At 49.9% G+C, this 6,729-nt stretch overlaps 1 protein-coding gene across 1 annotated transcript in view; it reads right to left on the bottom strand.

The window, feature by feature from the left end:
• The window catches only part of LOC142899935 (plexin-B2-like), a 62,387-nt gene extending 56,074 nt beyond the window's left edge, over positions 1-6,313 (bottom strand). Inside the window, exon 1 of the mRNA XM_076043894.1 lies at positions 5,657-6,313. The gene's annotated coding sequence lies outside the window, so the exon portion shown is untranslated. The remainder of the gene's footprint in view (positions 1-5,656) is intronic.
• Positions 6,314-6,729: the final 416 nt, after the last annotated feature.

Genomic DNA, 6,729 nt, shown 5'->3' on the forward strand with positions numbered 1-6,729 from the left:
TACTGCATTGGTTCAGGGTTCAGATCAGGTCGGGTCGGCTTTCCTGGCCGCCGGGAGGGAAGAGAGAGTTGCCAGTCGGCACCACAGTGAACATGTCGTCATCTCAGCGACCTCTTTTGGCAAACGACTCCTGGAACGACTCCTTTAATGACTCCTCTAACGACTCCTCTAACGACTCCCTTCCACGGGAATAATTAGCCGCCACCGCTAGTCTGCACTTTCATCATCAGGGGTCAGTTTAAAGCTGTTGTTCAGCATCTTTGACCCCCGAGGGAGGCCAGTGTGTGTGTGTGTGTGTGTGTGTGTGTGTGTGTGTGTGTGTGTCCAGCAGTAAACGAGTGCCCCACCCACTCTCCCTCCCTCCACCGTCTCCATTAGACAGCAGCACCAAATCCCAGCAGGTCGCTAAACAGCGTCACATGACCGGTCAAAGGTCACATGACCACAGCCGCCCTCCCGTCCAATTCCACCTTTATAAAACCCCCTCCCCCTCCGGCCCTCTGTGATGTCACAAAGGGACAGAGGTTGGCTCCACCCCCTGATGACCGCCTGTCTGGACAGCGCTAGCCTTAGCGGGAGGCTGCAAACACGGGGCTAAAACGCCAGAACGATCCTCCCAGAAACAACACACACACCCACATACACACACACACACAAACCAGAGGGAGACGGTCACTGTCCCACTTCCTGGTTTGATTTCTCCATTAAAAAACAAAACAAAACACATGGGGTCACATGACCCCGTGGGGGCTGATGGGAGACGTTTGCAGTCGGCTCCGTCAGCCGCCGCCAAACACTCCCGTCAGCCGCCGTTTACTTCACCCTGGGCGCCCTTTAACTTCATCACGCCGACAGCTGATTGGCTCACACGCTCACTCACACTCAGACACAAAAACACACACACACACACAAACACACATGCAGTGCTTTGTCACGATGGATATTCACTCCTCCGCTGGCAGAGGGACCATTTAGCAAAACCCGCCCCCCCCCCCCAGTTAATTCAGGGTTGTGTCAGTCATCCTGATTGGATGGCTGCACACACACACACACACACCCACACACACACACACACACACACACACACACACACACACACACACACACACACACACACACACACATAGAATGAGTGCTAAGCTAAGTGTGGTAAACAGTGAGGGGAGAGTGGGGGGGGTGGGGTAACAGGTCGCAGTAAACAACAGAGTGAGACGACTTCCTGCCACCCCCCCACCCCCTCCCAGCGATGGAATGCTGCCAAGTGAGGCAGCTGATCACACACACACACACACACACACACACACACACTAACAGTTGACGTGTGACAACAAGATTAGACGTTACTTTAAAAATTATTATCATTATTCTATTTTTTTTTTTTACCGAAGAATGACAATCGGCGTCTTTGTTCGTCTCTCACAGCGACGCCCTCATGCTAACTGCTAGCCGCTGCCGCTAGCCCCCCCCCACCCCCGCGACCATGTAAGGTCAAAATCATCTCCGGCAGCAGGAAGAAGAAAAAACACACAACCGTTCACGTTGACCAGCGAGCGATGTCAGAAAGTGGAAGGCAACAAGTTCTAATAACAACACACACCCACACACACACAACCCCAGGGGAGTAACTGATCACACACACACACACACACACACACACACACACACACACAGGAAGGTAAGGAATGTGAGGCTGGGAGAGAGCGAGAGAGAGAGCGGCGGTGACCTCTGAGGACCGGCGGTCACTTCCTGTCTTCAATCACGTCGTCGTGGAGACGAGGGAGTCGAGGTCTCTCCCCCCCTGCCCCTCTACCTCCCCCTCCCTCTCTCCTCCTGTTACGGCTCCTAATTGAATCGGGATCCTCGAGGTCGGCGAGGAGCGCCGCAGGACACCAACTCCACCGCGGGAGAAAGGTTTTCCTGGCGACACCGCAGTGGTTCCAGGACGGGAGATAACCAAGCCCCAAACTCATTTCATTGGCCCCTGCAAAGTCTCTCACTTCCACCTGGAGTGCGCCACCTCTGGTGGATGAAGGATAATCATTTTTATCATCCGCGCATCATCGGCAACAGTTCACTTGAAACAATATGTCGCGTTTGTGGACAACATGAAGCTCAGCTCCAACTCTTCAGTCTTGTTCTTAAATCCCAGTGCTGTTCTTCATGTCCACGCTGTCTTTAAAGTGTTTGGTTCTCACGGTGAAGTTTAAAGTGGTTTTATCGTTTGACGTTTTTACTTTTCATTTTTGCTTTGTCAATCATTTTGACTTTTTTTCCAGGCCGCTGGCAGTGTGTACCCTAAATGACCACCAGAGGATTCATTTCCCTCGGTGACCGACGGTGGCGCATGCAGTGCTCTTGATGGGAAATCAGCAAGGCGACCCGAAAGGAGAAAAGAGACGTTGCAGGGACCAATCAAAGGAGTTGGGGGCGTGGTTATCCCTGTTTCATCCGGGTGTCTGTTAGCCAAGCGGCTAACAGATAGCTACAATTAACTCAACCCAGGGGAGACGTTGTGTTTTCAGCGCTAACTAGCACAGCTGCTAAACGGAGTGAAACGCTGGCAGTTGAACTTCAGTCAACGTTCAGTAAAAGCAGTCCAGAACTGCGAGACCTTATCTTTATTACCTTTGTTAAAATGTTTCCAACGAAGGGTGTTTGGACTCGACTGAATCGTGTGTGTGTGTGTGTGTGTGTGTGCATGACTGTGACAAACTGCCGTCCGGCATTCCTCTCAAACAGGTTTCTGGAGCTCCGTCACTTGGCACCGTTAACTGGATTTCATCAACAACTACCCTCCTTCTTCCCCTCGCCCACTCACCCCCCCCTTTCCCCCCACCCCCTTGAGGGGTTGACAGTAAAAACATAAGCAAGACTCGTCGTCAGATGCATCCTTGGATTAACGCACACCTTTGATTCGCTGTCACATGATGATGTTTATCACTTTGCAACTCTTCAACCTCGGCGCTCGGTCTGAGTCGCTTCTCTGAGAGCCAGTTTCCACACCGTTGCTGTCTGCTTGCTCGGACCTGTCAATCTCCCCTCTGGGATCAGTAAAGATTCATTTCAACATCCCCCACCACCACCCCAGCACGCCAGCGCTGCTGCTGCTGCTGCTACACCCGCTTGTTGTTTTCCTGGTCAAAGCTACCACTCTGTCATTAGCGTTGAAGCTAAACAACCAGGGCCAACACTAGCTGCGTTTCCGTGGCAGTTTTTCGCAAAATAAAAGCGACATTTCTAAAATCTCGTCCTGCGAGTTTTTATGAGATCCGACGAGAATTACGTTTGCTTTTGTTTGTCTAAGTTTCTTTGCTGTCAAGAATGGTTGTTACATTTTTCTCTTGGATTACTTGTAAAAAATATTCCGTGTCCTCCTCCATCCAAACATAACACGCCAGTTTCACTTGAAATGAACTGGTCACGTGAACCCGTACATCACATCCGCTGACCTGTAAATGCGAAAAAGAAAAAACAGTGTTTCCATGACACTTTTGCGATGTGCCTCCATATGGATACGTGTGGAAAACCGCCTCATGTGAGCGTCAAAACCTTTTAGCCATATTTGAGAGGTTTTTCCAAATTGAGCTGTTTCCATGACAACTTTTTCTTTACAGCCATATTTAGGTTTTGCGCAATTCTAGAGGTCATGGAAACGCAGCTATTGCCTGACAATTTTTTTTCGGCAGGGTGAAATCCAGCTCTGGTGGTGGGGCGGTGTTTCTGTTGAATGCGATGAGCTTTCAAACTTCCAGATGGGAATCGAAGGCGCGGCTGGAAGTCAAAGACAAACAGCTCATAGTCGCAGCTAACTGCGCATCATCGCACTGCGGGGTCGTTATCGACGCATCTCTAGGGGCGGAATGTCGCAACGTGCTCTCTGCTTTAGCTCTGGCGGCAAGCGCCAACGGTCCCTGTGCCATCCAGGGTGACACCGCAGCTGAGGTTCTCTTTTGGGTTTGTTTGTTTTTTGCTTTGTTTTTCCACATCTGGTTCAACGGAGAAAAGTCCAGGCTGGAGCAAACAACCAGACGGAGACAACGTGTGAGCAAATGCTAACCGGCTGGTGACAGCCAAACCTTCCAGATGCTGCTGAAACTACCGTTGGACCGTTCGGCTCAGGTGGCAGCTTATCTTTGGCCGACAACAGCCACCTTGCGGTAGAGCTACAGTAAAGTGGGGCCCTTAAAAACTAGGAGCTTATTCGGGAGAAACGCACACACAAAAAAAAACACACTCCGTCCGAACTTCTGGAGCGCGGCAGCGGCGGCCTTGAGAGGGCACGCTCGGGCGATTAGCGCCTCCTATCAACCATAACAGCCAACAGCCTGCGTCCAAAGCAGGGGGCCTTCGCCCGCCGGTAGCCATAATAGTTTTCACGGCTGCACGAGCTCAAGGTGCTGCTCTAATCCATTAGCCGCCACCACGGGCAATTACCTTCCCATCATGCACGGCAAAGCAGGTGGCGACCTGCTCGGGAGCCACGTTCAAGGATTCGCGGCTGCTCGCGCGGGAGGTGTGTGTGTTTATTTCCTCCAATGAGCCTCTCGGGGTGGGGGGTGGAGGAGGGAAATGGGAGGGGGCAATGTGGAGACTGCAGATTTGACTGAGGGTAAACATTATCGAGCCGTCGACGCTGCAAAAAAACACTTCTGAAAACCATTTAGCTCAATATTGCAACTATAAAAACACGTGTTTTCAAACGTTCCACATCGGCGAGCTGGAACTCCGGATGGTTGGAGCCGAGACATTCTTCAAATCCCTGTCATTCACAGCCGCTCTGAATGGGCATTTATGTGGTTTTAATGAGGATAAATAATATATCATGGTGGTGGTGGTGAGGAAAGCCTGTGTGTGTGTGTGTGTGTGTGTGTGTGTGTGTGTGTGTGTGTGTGTGTGTGTGTGTGTGTGTGTGTGTGTGTGTCTGGGGGACATTATGGGAACAGTTTCACCCACTCGCTGAGGCTCCAGATGTTCGGGAGTCCCAACCAGACTCCAGGGCACCCAGCAGCTCGACGCCGGAGTCCATTTGAAAACCTCTCAATTTGACATTCGCCGTGTACAACGCGAACCGACGGGCGGTGCGAAGGCTGATTGAACGTGACAATGCCAACCGGGGGAGTCCGGCCTCCAGTTCGACCGGCGTGTAATACGTCGAAGAAGTACTTTTATTACAAAAAAAAAAAAAACCTGGAAGAAGAAGAAAAGAAGCCACCAAACAAAACCGTGCGAAATACGCTGGCAACTCCACACAAATAAGTTCACCCGGCGTGAACGTTCCAAACGCTCACACCTTTATATATGTATATGTAAGTGTAAAAAAAAAATTCACACAAACATACGCTTTTAGCGAAACGGCAGCGATGCAATGAATCGCTTAAAAAAAACATATTCCAAAGGGGGACGGGCATCGCACTGCGTGAGAAAGAAGAAATCTACCATGGCGATCTCTGAATCGCAACCCAAAAAACTTCGTTGGGAACATGATCGGCGAAGTGCCGGAGTGATTTAATCCTTTAAAATGAAATAAAATAAAGTCAAAAAAAAAAAAAAAAAAAAAAAAAAAGATAATTTCAACAACAACAAAAAAACACAAAAAAACAGACACATTTTTTTCCACCGTCACAGCCGTGAGAAGTAAAGAAGATCCGCCGCTCACCTCCCAAAGTCCTGCTCGGTTCTCCTTGATTCTCCTCGGTTCCTTCAACGGTCCGTGCCCGTCGGTATTCCGTAACACACAAAAAGCTTGAGTGGTTCAATAGTCCTGGGTGGCTTCCGCAAAGGGAGAGCGAGAGAGGGAAAAAAAAAAAAAAAAAGTTCCAAAAATCTTACATCCTGATGCGGAGGGAGGTGGGGCGAGTCCGGGCTGCCTGGCTGGCCGAGCGAGGCGCCGCAGTCCCCGGACTAAACTTGAGCTGAGTCCCCGGTGACGAGAGAATCCTGGGAGTTCCTGCAGCCACACACACACATACATATACAGACACACACACACACCCTGCTGAGAACCAGCTCAACACGCCCCGGCGGCTCAGGTGTGATTCATGACGAGAGCAAAACGCGAACACACGCACACACTCACGCACGCACGGTCACGCACACATCCAGGCTTTTTTTTCCCCTTGAAGGCACCAGGGCGCGCGTGCGAGTGTTTGTTTGTTTGTTTTTTTAGTTGTTGTTATTGTTGTTGTTTTCTTCTTCCTATTCCCGGACGAGCTGGAGCCGCAGAGTGCGCAGGAAAGTGCGCTGTTCTCGGCTGCGACACGCCACCAAAGTCCGGCCGATCGAATGAAGCTCGTCTTCCTCCTGCTTCGCCCGACACCACAGAAACCAACCAGTCAAACTGGCGAGACTTAGCAACTATAACATCGGAAATACGCTGGGATTCCTTACAAAATAAAAGTGTCCACTTCCTCTTGTTCCACTTGGATGAGGAAAACAGCAAAAGATACGAGGGAACCGAGTGTCGTTAAAGCGAGGGTTTATACAATGTTAGTGTCTTCGTGACACTTGTAAATGCTCGTTGCATTTTCTTTAGCTCACTCGGACGATTACATTCCCGTCTGACGCTGCCCTATTTATATATATATAATGTCATATATCATTTGTGTGAAATAATTCATTGGCATAATCCATTGATGTCTTATTTTGCCAGCTAACATAACCATAATTTGTATTCTGGTATGTCTAATAAATCAAATGATCTCAAACTACATGTAGCAATAACTGATAACT

This window comes from Nelusetta ayraudi, unplaced genomic scaffold (assembly GCF_046127955.1).
Source record: "Nelusetta ayraudi isolate G7.1 ecotype Tasmania unplaced genomic scaffold, CSIRO-AGI_Nayr_v1 ptg000079l, whole genome shotgun sequence".
Classification (NCBI taxonomy): Eukaryota; Metazoa; Chordata; class Actinopteri; order Tetraodontiformes; family Monacanthidae; genus Nelusetta; species Nelusetta ayraudi.